This window comes from Nomascus leucogenys, unplaced genomic scaffold, assembly GCF_006542625.1.
Source record: "Nomascus leucogenys isolate Asia unplaced genomic scaffold, Asia_NLE_v1 000939F_67697_qpd_obj, whole genome shotgun sequence".
NCBI lineage: Eukaryota > Metazoa > Chordata > Mammalia > Primates > Hylobatidae > Nomascus > Nomascus leucogenys.
Window position 1 is genome coordinate 4,425 of NW_022096381.1, and position 12,449 is coordinate 16,873.

General features: G+C 46.6%; 1 non-coding gene across 1 annotated transcript; it reads right to left on the minus strand.

Moving 5' to 3' along the window:
• Nucleotides 1-3,380: 3,380 nt before the first annotated feature.
• Nucleotides 3,381-3,544, minus strand: LOC115833901. The gene has a single exon (XR_004029119.1). It is a non-coding gene; the product is annotated as a U1 spliceosomal RNA (small nuclear RNA).
• Nucleotides 3,545-12,449: the final 8,905 nt, after the last annotated feature.

Sequence of the window (12,449 nt, forward strand, 5' to 3'; positions counted from 1 at the left end):
CGCCCCGTCTGGGAAGTGAGGAGCGCCTCTGCCCCCGCCCCGTCTGGGAAGTGAGGAGCGCCTCTGCCCGGCCGCCCCGTCTGGGAAGTGAGGAGCGCCTCGGCCCGGCCGCCCGTCTGGGAGTGAGGAGCGCTCTGCCGCCCCCCGTCTGGGAAGTGAGGAGCCCTCTGCCCGGCCACCATTCTGAAGGAGGGCGCCTCTGCCGGCACCATCGTCTGGGAAGTGAGGAGCGCTCTGCCGGCCGCCCGTCTGGGAAGTGAGGAGCGCTCTGCCCGGCCGCCCCGTCTGGGAAAGTGAGGAGCGTCTCTGCCCGGCCGCCCCGTGTCTGGAAGAAGTGAGGAGCGCCTCTGCCCGGCCGCTCCGTCTGGGAGGTCTACCATGGAGGCCAGAAGCAATGTGGGGGCTGGACGTGGTGGCTCACGCCTGTGGTCCGGCACTCTGGGGGCGAGGCGGGTTGATCACTTCGGGCTAGGAGTTCGAGACCAGTCTGGCCAACTTGGCGAAACATGAAAAATACAACAGACAAACAACCAACCAACTCAGTGACAACAAAACAGGTCTACCCTGGAGTCATACTCTAATTTTTCTATTTTCCTCCCTTTCTGATCCTTTATCCCACTTTCTTTTCTTCCTCTTCCTTCTCCTCTTCTTTGTCAAATAGAGGATTGAGTTATTATCACTGATCCACATAAAGTCCCTCTCTACCTTATTTTAACTCCCACCCCCCATTTCTATTCCCCGACTTCCATGTGTAACCTTCCTAATATGTTTGATACGCATCTTTTTGTTTGTATGTATTTTTAGAAAATGTTTATTGTTTTGTGTGCAAAAAAAAATTAATAAAAAAATAAAAAAATAAATAAATAAAAAAAAAAAAAAAAAAGATATAGTAAATTTGTTAAAGCCAAGAGCTCCTATGGAACGAAGTTGGGTGGGAGGGGGACATTGAGCAGTAAGATCACTCGTAATAGAGATGCCATCTTGCAGATATTGACAACTATTGGGCCACAAAATTTTTACCAAACATTGGAAAGACAAGATATGAACAACTTATCGTTGCTGCAGTCTCAAATATCAGGAAATATCATTATTCTTTTTTTTTTTATTATACTTTAGCTTTTAGGGTACATCTGCACAATGTGCAGGTTTGTTACATATGTATCCATGTGCCATATTGATTTCCTGCACCCATTAACTCGTCATTTAGCATTAGGTATATCTCCTAATGCTGTCCTCCCCCTCCCCCAACCCACAACAGTCCCGGAGTGTGATGTTCGAATACCATTATTCTTAGGACAATAATAGACAATAAAAAGACTTACAGAGCAGATTAGCTGTCATGTATTACCAAACAGGGACTGGACCCTTGTCAACACCACCCAACAGAGACCGTCCCCAGAAATTCACTTCATAACATCAAAACCAAAAACCCACACTGATGGCAAAAAATAATGATGCAAAAATGAGAGAGAGAGAGAGGAGAGAGAGAGAGAGAACTGTCCTATGGCCATACTTAGTGGGTAAAAGCCAAAGAGCTCAATTTCTGCTCATGATACTTAATAGAACAGAGGGAACATGAGCTAATAGCTCAATGGGTTCAGATCTGCACCAAGTGCCTGTTGGATGCAGGATTCTACTGTCTCCAATAATATGTCTCAGATGGACTAGTTTTTTTGTTTTTTGTTTGTTTGTTTTTGTTTTTATTTTTTGTTTTTGAGACAGAGTCTCGCTCTCTCGCCCAGGCTCGGGTGCAACCGCAAGATCTCGGCTCACTGCAACCTCCGCCTCCCGGGTTCAAGCGATTCTCCTGCCTCAGCCACCACGCCCGGCTGTTTAGTTTAGTTTAGTTAGTTTAGTTTAGTTAGTTTGTTAGTTTTGTTTTATATTTTTAGTAGAGACAGAGTTTCTCCATGTTGGTCAAGCCGGTCTCGAACTCCTGACCTCAGTTGATCAGAAGTAGGTGAGGTCAGAAAACATACCCTGGGAGAGGCTGACACAACGCCCAGATCCGCCATCGCTAGGCCTGGGGTTTTCTTCTGTAGTATTCGTGTAGTGCAGGGACAAAACCAATTAGATACTTCTGGGAGTTAAAAAGAGATTAATTTGCCGGGCGCGGTGGCTCACGCCTGTAACCCCAGCACTTTGGGAGGGTTCACGAGGTCAGGAGGTCGAGACCATCCTGGCTAACACGGTGAAACCCCGTCTCTACTAAAAATACAAAAAATTAGCCGGGCGTGGCGGCGGGCGCCTGTAGTCCCAGCTACTCGTAGAAGGCTGAGGCAGGAGAATGGCATGAACCTGGGAGACTGAGCTTGCAGTGAGCCGAGATGGCGCCACTGCACTCCAGCCTGAGTGACAGAGCGAGACTCCGTCAAAAAAAAAAAAAAAAAAAAAAAAGATGAATTTACAGTGCCATTTGAGAAGGGGTATTAAGGAATTTGCCAGGGTACTGATGCGTGTCAGGTGCAAACTGCAGGTTGAGAGAGAGCTAAGTATTTTCTGTCCATGAAGGTGATAAGCGAGGGCCTGAAGAAAGAGGGACGGGGGAGGACACTGGCGCCAGAAATAGGAAAGGGCTGCTTGGGAGTGGGAAGGATGGGTCGGGGTGCCTGGCAATGGACGTGGGATGTGGAAGCGAGACATCAAACAAGAAGCTGTCGCTTAAATAAAGTCTGAACAAAGACTAGATATGTAAATGGCAGGAGACAGTAGAGAAACTGGACCCGGCTCCTCATAAAACTTCCCGCCTTATATTTCCGGGAGGATCGCAGCGCATTTCGGCCAAGACAGGTGAGACTGCGGTTCTGACCTGCGGGCCTCGATGAATTGCGTTAGGGCACCTGGGCTCCGGGAGAGCCGTTCCCCTCCACAAAGTAAGCGTGTTATGTCTACAACCCAACGGGGACGCTAAGAGCCCCAAAGGCCCTGCTTTCATCCCAAAGAACAGCGCCCGTCTGCGTAGTTTGTACCTGGCTCTATGAGGTGAGAACACATTCCCCGCTAGCACAGAAATCCTACAAACTCCTGAAGGGGATGTGGTTAGGAGCAGAGGCTGTGTGAAATGTGACTGGGATCTAGGGAAAAACACGAAGATTCTCACAGACCCTGAGAACCCAAGAGACTGGTGAGACCGTGGGCAAATCTCTGCAAAAAGCAGCCCCGCATAGAAAGGGAAGAGCTGTGCAGCCTTCGCACTACTTAGCTCGGGTAAAGGCTGACGCTTCTTATTTCTTTTCCGGGGTAGAAACGGCATGCTACTTCTATTCCCCAGCTTTCGGCTGTAGGAATAACACTGAATACTAAGACAGAAACCAATAGAAAAAATAAGCAACCCTTGCCGGACAGCCTATTCTTTAAACTACAAAAAAAAAAAGAAAATTCAGGGGAAAGCGCGAACGCAGTCCCCCACCACCACAAATTATGCAGTCGAGTTTCCCACATTTGGGGAAATCGCAGGGGTCAGCACGTCCGGAGTGCAATGGATAAGCCTCGCCCTGGGAAAACCACCTTCGTGATCATGGTATCTCCCCTGCCAGGTAAGTATGAGCTCGTGCGCCTACCGCCCCGCCACAGCCTCACGCGCCTCACCCTTTACACGCACGGTCACTTGCCCCGCGCACCCCCGAGCCCTCCTAGCCCTGACACACAGCTGGGACTCTCAGGTCCCACCAGCGGTCCTGAACCCGCTCCCTCGGCACGGGAACTCCTTTGTGGCGAAGCAGCAGGTGGGGAAGCAGCAGCCCCTGCGCTGCCTCATCTACATAGAAGTCGCCCTATCCGTGATGTCACCGACAGTGCCTTTCCCAGTCCCTGTCTGCCTTTCTGCCACTCAGCCGACCAACCCGCTGCCGGATCCGGCAAGGGGAAGTGACGTCTGTCTCTCCCTTTTTTCTCCTCCCGCCCTGGCATCTGTTCTCGCCCAAAGAAGCTGGTCTTTAGCCTGCGCTGCGGAGCAAACTTTCGGTGGCCAGCTGGAGCCTGGGCATCCTTCTTCAAATAATGGCTTTTAATTCGCAGACTAGAACGTTTAGGATTACAAAAGAAACCGGTTCTCTTCACATCCTTATCCTTGTGGTGTAGCATTCCGCTTGAAATTGGAAGCCGTTCAATGTCAGAGAGAAATCATATTTATGAAATTAAAGAGGCTTCTCAGATGACTGCAAACCAGCCTTCCTTACTGGTTTTATCACTGGTAATGTTATAAAGACAGTTGTCCAGTTTCATGAATCTTGTAGGTTTTTGTTTATTTGTTTGTTTTGATGTTGTTGTTGTTGTTTTCCAAATTCAGTATTGTAGAAAGATATGCTGCCCCAGAAGAGATGATTGGACACTCTCAAGCGTGGTGTTGGACTTTGTCATCTCTTGCACAGCCATCTCCAGACCTTAGTGCTACCTCATGTTAGTTTTTTATATCCTGCAAAGACAAAACCAAAATAATCCAAATTTGACACAAATACCTGGGATACGTCTTATTTGAGATGTTTAACAAATGTCTGGATCGTCTTTTCTTACATTGGATTATAACGAAGGAAACACTGTGAAGTAAGCAAAGTTGGAATTCCCAAGTCAAAGACCATTTGAATATTTACAAGTAGATTTGAGACAGGAATAGTACAGGGTGGTCACAGGGTAACAAATTCTAGGCAGCAGATTTACATGACTTGAGGCTATGGGCTGATAAGACGCTGAAAAACCAGGGTTGTGGACCAAGCTGGCTAAGACTGACTGGACCCAATGTGGTGCTGGATTTGACGTAGGTTTTGCCTAGGCCCTCATTATATGCTCATTAACATACTAAATCACACACCCACCAGTGCCATGACAGTTCTGAGACCAATATTTGATGTAAAAATGGATGGCACCACAGTTCCGAGAAATCTCCACCTTTACCCAGGAATTTTCATGAATATTCCACTCCTTGGTTAAAGAAACCCATCGAGATGAAACCCCAGAACCCACTGTTCTCTCTCGGGTATGCCCGAACTCCCCTTTCTTGAGTGTGTACTTTTTGCTTTGCAATACATCTCTTCTTTCACTATTTGCTCACTCATTCTTGACTTGGTTCTCGAGATGGTGTCAAGAGCCTGGACACCACAGCTGGGGTCGAGATCCCACCAGTGTCCGGGGACCTCCCCCAGCCCACCAGCATCAGATTCTATTCCATTGCTCCAATCACAAAACATTGAATGGAGGGTTCTCCTTTGGAGACCATAAAGTAAAGATTCTGTGGCACGGTGGCCAGTTAGGCCACTGGAAGGCATGGCAAAATATTGAAAATGAGGGATTAGGTGACAGTATAGTAACTGCTGAATACTAAATACTTGATCCAGGCCCATTCCCTGGAGACTGACAGGGAGACACATCGTCCAGGTAGTAGTGGAGAAACTTTCTGGGTATCTGACCAGGCTTTGTGGAAAGAACTGGCACCATCCTGCAGATATAACCGCCTGATGGGTTCTTCCTGCCCACTGTACATACAAAATCAATTCATGGAGACCATGGCATTGCAGTAAAGAGTTAATTGACATAGGCCAGCCACGACATGGGGGGGACAGAGTTATTACTCAAATCGATCTCACTGAAGGCTTGGAGGTAAGGGGTTTTTCAAAGATAGTTTGGTGGGGAGGGGGCTAGGGCTTGGGCGGTGCTGACTGTTGGGGATGAAATCACAGGGGTGTGGAAAATGGCCCTCCTGCACTGAGCCAGCTGCTGGGTGGGGGCTAAGGGACTGGTTGATTTTCGGGCCCAATGGTGCCATCCAGTAGTCAGAAATGCAAAAGCCTGAAAAGACATCTCAAGAGGCCAGTCTTAGGTTCTACAATAGTGATGTTCTTCACAGCAGTAATTGGGGAAGCTGCAAATCTTGTGACCTCTGGAATAATGGCTGGTAATTATTTAATGAGGCATACATCTTAGTAGAATTCAGGCCCCTTTCATCCTCCTAACTTGGTGGCCTTTCATTAGTTTTACAGGGGTAATTTAGTTTTGGGGAAGGTTATCATTTAAACCAACCTTTTTGGCTGTCCCCAGTGTTTTTGGCACCAGGGACTGGTTTCACGGAAGACAATTTTTCCATGGAAGGGGGTTTCCGGATGAAACCGTTCCACCTCAGGTCATCCGGCATTAGTTACAGTCTCATAGGGAGTGCGCAATCTGGATCCCTCACATGTGCAGTTCCCGACAGGGTCCGAGCTCCGATGAGAATCTAATGCCGATGCTGATCTGACAAGAGGTGGAGCTCAGGTGGTAATGCTGGAAAGCCTGCAGCTCACCTCCTGCTGTTTGGCTGGGTTCCTAACAGGCCATGGACCAATACCTGTCTTGTGGCCCTGGGGGTTGGGGACCCCTGATTTAAACCATAAGCTCAATTTTCCCCAAAGATAGCTTGGGAGAAATTGCACAGGAATGAGCAAAGACAGCTAGCCTGTGAGGCTAGAACCAAGATGGAGTCAGCCACGTCAGATTTCTCTGATTGCCATAATTTTGCAAAAGTAATTTCAGAGGGACTACGCTGGACACTTGTTAAAAGCATGAGGCGGATTTTATTGTATGTACTACAGCAGGCAAGAGAGACCAGCAGAGAACTGGGCTCAACTCCAAATACAGCAAGAAGAGTTGAAGATTTATAGCCAATCGGCAAGATAAGAAAGTCAGTGGATGGAACATTACTAAGAGGAACTTGATTCGCTATCAAAGGTGGTTGGGAGGACTCCTGCTAAACTAGGCTCAACAGTATTCTTTTCTAAAACTGGACTTGGCAGGCCAAGAACTAATAGAGAAAAGGGCTCAGAGGAAACTGACTAGGGTTTGGTCAAAGATGGAGTCCTTGTCAACTCTACATTGAAGCTTCTGCAAATAAACGAAGACCAACCAAATGAAAAAAAAAGCAAAGGCTATTTATTCTGAGCTTGCTATGGCAGGGAGTCAGCCACTGTTACTTGTGTTTTGGCAGAGACTTGAAGGCAGTCAGAAGGGTGGGAAAGCTTTTTAAAAAGAAAGGCTTCAGGTATGCTTGGACTGGAGGCTGTCAGCATGGTGAAGCTATAGATAGACGAAAAAAATCAAAATATTTTACCCCAGGATATATTTCTTTGGCATATTTTAAGATGGCTGTCAGAGAGCCAGCAAACAGAAGTAACTCTGCAAAACTGCCTTTTATAGGGGAAATTTACACCTGCAGAGAATCTGCATTAATCCAGCCTTCCCTTGTCAGGATTGAGAAATAAAAATAAGCCCTAGGCCCTACGACCAACTGAACGGACTCCCTCTTGGCTGACAGGGCCGCAGAGAAACCTTGAAAGCTGTTTCTGGCTGTGACAGGATAGGAGGTCGGGCATGCCCCCTTAAAACCCCTCCCTCACTAACCGCCATTATGAGGCAGGAGAACAGCAGAGGGAGTTGGAAGTTGGATAAAAGGCAGAATGAGTAAAAGCAGAAACAGAAGCAAGGTGATGGGACGGGACAGCAAGAAGCAAGAAAAAAGGCAGAAGTTGAGTGGCCAAAACAAAAAGTAAGATTAAAAAAAGCAAGCAAGGCTGGGCGCAGCTGCTCACCCCTGTAATCCCAGCAGTTTGTGAGGCCAAGGCAGGCGGATTGCCTGAGGTCAGGAGTTCGAGACCAGCCTGACCAACATAGTGAAACCCCCTTCTCTACTAAAAATACAAAAAAATAGCTGGGCATGGTGATGCTCTGCTGCACTCCGAGCTACTCAGGAGGCTGAGACAGGAGAATTGCTTAAACCCAGGAGGCAGAGGTTGCAGTGAGCCAAGATCGCGCCACTGCACTCCAGACTGGGCAACAGAGCGAGACCCTGTCTTAAAAAAAAAAAAAAAAAAGCGAGCAAGGATCCCATGGCCAGCAAGATCCAAACCAGGAAAGGTGCAGCTCTTCAGAGATAGGCATGTGCATTAGAGAGAAAAAGTATCCTTAGCAGGACTTCATATGATAATCAGCTCATTAAAGCTCATGCATATGGACTGCATATCATGCATGTACTTAAATTATGGGATGGAGGCAACATTCAAGCACACAAGGGCCAAAGTAACTAAGCAACCCACCTATCAATCAAAAGGCAAACACTGGCTAAAGATTAGGCATCCTTGGCCGGGCACAGTGGCTCATGCCTGTAATCCCAGCACTTTGCGAGGCCGAGGCGGGCGGATCATGAGGTCAGGAGATGGAGACCATCCTGGCTAACACGGTGAAACCCCGTCTCTACTAAAAATACAAAAAAATTAGCTGGGCGTGGTGACGGGCGCCTGTAGTCCCAGCTGCTGGGGAGGCTGAGGCAGGAGAATGGCGTGAACCCGTGAGGCAGAGCTTGCAGTGAGCCGGGATCGTGCCACTGCACTCCAGCCTGGGTGACAGAGCGAGACTCCGTCTCACACACACAAAAATAAAAAAAAAAAATAAATAAAAAAAAAGATTAGGCATCCTTGTGAAGAGAAGAAAACACACACACACACACACCACACACACACACCACACACACACACCCCAAGTACACCAAACTAATACCGATCTAATCTCCCAGAGGTCAGCCCACCCTCCCCACTCTGAGAGTGTTACTGTGCTTAATAAACTTTTGCTTTGCTTTGCTGCTTTGTGTGTGTCATGTACAGTTCTTTGTTTGGGACACCAAGAGCCTGGAACCGCACGGCACCATCTGGTAAGAATTAGGCTTTTTTGGCTGGGCGCGGTGGCTTATGCCTGTAATCCCAGCCCTTTGCGAGGCCGAGGCGGGCGGATCACGAGGTCGGGGAAATCGAGACCATCCTGCCTAACACGGTGAAACCCCGTCTCTACTAAAAATACAAAAAAATTAGCCGGGCGTGGTGGCGGGCGCCTGTAGTCCCAGCTACTCAGGAGGCTGAGGCAGGAGAATGGCCTGAACCCGGGAGGCGGAGCTTGCAGTGAGCCGAGATCGCGCCACTGCACTCCAGCCTGGGCGACAGAGAGAGACTCCGTCTCAAAAAAAAAAAAGAATTAGGCTTTTTTTTCCCTAAGGGTTAACAACAAACCAGCCCTTTGGAAAGACTTGCTTCACCACTGTAGGGGTGGCCTGCCCCTCCACACTTGTGGGTGCTTCTCGTTAGGTGGGACGAAAGACTTGAGAAAAGGAATAAGACACAGAGACAAAGTGTAGAGAAGGAAAAGCGGGGCCCAGGGGACCGGTGCTGTGCTTACAGAGGACCCACACCGGCACCGGCCTCTGAGTTCCCTTAGTATTTATTCATAATTATCTTTACCATCACCGGTGCTGTGCTTTGAGATGTATATGCGAACATCTCCATAAACCTTTTAGCAGTATTGCTCCAGCAAGCCCCACCTTATTCCTAAAGGCAGTTTTCTCCTTACTCAGTAAACAAAGCACATTCTGCACCGCCCAAAATCCTTTTAACCTTAAGTCACCACAGCACATGTCTCTTGCAAGGACAAGGTTGGGGGTAGGGTCACAGATTAACAGCATCTCAAATACAGAACTAAATGGAGTCTCTTATGTCTACTTCCTTCTATATAGACACAGTAACAGGCTGATCTCTCTTTCTTTTCCCCACATTTCCCCCTTTTCTTTTCAACAAAACTACCATTGTCATCACGATACTGAGATTACATACTTCACAAGGTAATAGAATATCACAAAGCAAGTGGAGGCAGGATGAGTTCACAGGGCGGTGTTAAAATTGAAATTAAAATTGCCAACGAATTTTTTGGGCACGCATAGTCATTGATAACATTTTATCAGGAAATAGGGTTTGAGAGCAGACAACCTGACTGGCCAAAATTTATTAGGTGGGAATTTCCTCATCCTAATAAGCCTGGGAGCACTACAGGAGGCCGGGGCTTATTTCATCCCTTCGGCTTCAACCGTAAAAGGCGGCACGCCTCCAAGGGGGTCGTTTATAGGCCACCCTCAGAGCGCATTCTCTTTCTCAGGGATATTCCTTGCTGAGAAAAAGAATTCAGCGATATCTCTCCTATTTGTGTGCAGGAGAAAAGATATGGCTCTGTTCCGTCCGGCTCACCGGCGGCCAGTTCAAGGTTACCTCCCTTGTTTCCTGAACACCGCTGTTATCTCGTTCTTTTTTCAAGATGCCCAGTTTTCGTATTGTTCAAACACACGTCCTCTACAAACAATTTGTGTAGTTAAGGCAATCATCACAGGGTCCTGAGGTGACATATATCCTCCTCAGCTTACAAAGAAGATGATGGGATTAAGAGATTAAAGTAAAGACATAAGATATTACAAAAGTATAAATTTTGGAGAACTAATAAAATGTCCATGGAATCTTCATATTTTATGCTTTTCTGCTGTGGCTTCAGCCAGTCCCTCAGTTCAAGGTCCCTGACTTCCCGCAACATTCTCCCTCCCTTTCCCTCTATATAAATGTGCCATGGCGATGAAGGCTTGTTCGTTCTCTCGATTTTGGCGCAGGATTCTTCGACTGGTCCGGCACACTAAAAACAAACCGATTAAACAGAGACACATAATTCCAAAATTTACTGCAGTAGAGTTTCCAATAGACTTAATCCAAGTCGTGGGGTTTAATCCATAAAGATTTTTTGCCACTTGATCTAACGCCTCAGCTCCAGGCACAATATTTAAGTGACTCTGAGAGGCTTCAAAAATTTGTTCTTTTAATTTAGAAATGTCTAAAGTGAGATTATCTTCTCTTCCCTGTAAATGGCGTCTTACCATGTCCCAGTGATGTCTAGACTCATTATAAACTTGGGGTGTAATACAAAAATCTGACGTATTCCAGTCACACTGTAACTGGAAACGATGTTCCAAGCTCATGAGCCTATCTCCCATCCAAATGACAGTTTGTCTAAGGTCATTAATTTGATTAGCCAATTTTTGATCGATACCAGATTGTGAATTCCACAACCTTGTGGAATTCTTTTGCCAATTGTCAACAAAGCTTACTGTCTGAACAGAAGAGTGCAATGCGACTCCTGCCACAGCGGCTGTAGCTGTGACTGCAATCAATCCCATAATCACTGCAATTAAAGTAAAAATGAATCTTTTGGATCTATTTAAAATGCCTTTTAATACTTCAGTCAAAATATGAATGGATGGCGAGGCCTCCCATGGTCGATCCATGGACACAGGAATCCACACGCCTTCTCTTGCTCTCACAAGCAGAATACGGTGCTGCCAATCAAAAGTCGAATCAATGCAAGTAAACAATCTGCAGTTTTCACATGTTATAGTTTGGGAGTCTGGTTTAATAACTACATTTCCTATGACTAACATATAAGGGGGTTTTACACAACTTAGTAAAGGAACTGTTAGACTGGAATTTAGGTTGATAGAGTAAACTGTTTTATAATCTCTTGTTTCTATAGTTTGGTTCCCAGACCAAATTCTAAGGTGGTATGAAGCCACAGTAAGCCTCCATAATTCTGGATGTTCAGGACCAAAAACCGGACTTATTATTTTTGGTCTTGGAGTAGAGGTTCCCTTTTCTCCCCATTTCCAAGGGTAGAAAGACTGAAATTTCTTGTACCTATGTTTGTCTAAATTTTTTGCTAAGTCACTATCAACAGTTGGACTCACTAGTGCATTGGGACAGAATTGAGTTTGTCCTGTGCAATCGTGGTAGAATTGACCTCGAGGTGCCCAATCTATAACAGTTCCAAATGTGTTGTTTTGTAAAATCACAGCACTGTCGGCTACACATTCTTCCCAAACTAAATCTTTTGTTTCTATGGAAATCTCCTTGGGGCAAGGTCTTCCTTTTGGCCTAAATTTTAATGATCTTTGATAAGAGAAGTCTTGTAAATAGTTTACCTGTGGTTTGAGTGACATACCGCTTACCATATGATAAGTAAATCTACTGGTGGGATTGAGAGTAGGTACTTCTACCAACCAATTTTGGATAGCAGGCATTAAACATCCTGGTGCTCTCCCGAGACATATAGGAGGATAACGATACCCAATGGAAATATTTATCATCATTCCTTCTTCCTCCGGTTTTGCAGGGCAACGATCATCTGTGGGACCAGCTACCCACACACTATTATTAACATATACTTCAATGGGATTATCCATCCAAGTGACTGCCCGAATTAGGGGCGGGAAAGGCACATAGGCCCAGTAGGTATAATTAGCTGCAGCTGCTCCTGCAGGCATGGGGAGACTTACCACCGTTGATACAACCATTAAAGCTGCAAACAGCATTTTTTCTGAGGTTTGTGTCACCTTTGTGCTAGCTAGGCTTTTTCTAGCTAACAGCGTCAGCTTCTTTAACCGTGCCCAGGTTGGCAGCTCCGCCTTCTTGGTGCGTGGTGACTTCATCTGTTTTTCTAATATCACCACTTGATTCATCCTGCGAGTCAATGGTGCCCGATTGCGGTGATTCCGTCTCCGTGGAGGCGCTTTTCTTTGCATCTCCGATGGGTTCATTGTAGAACTTCAAATGTCTAGTGGGTATCCAAACAGGAAG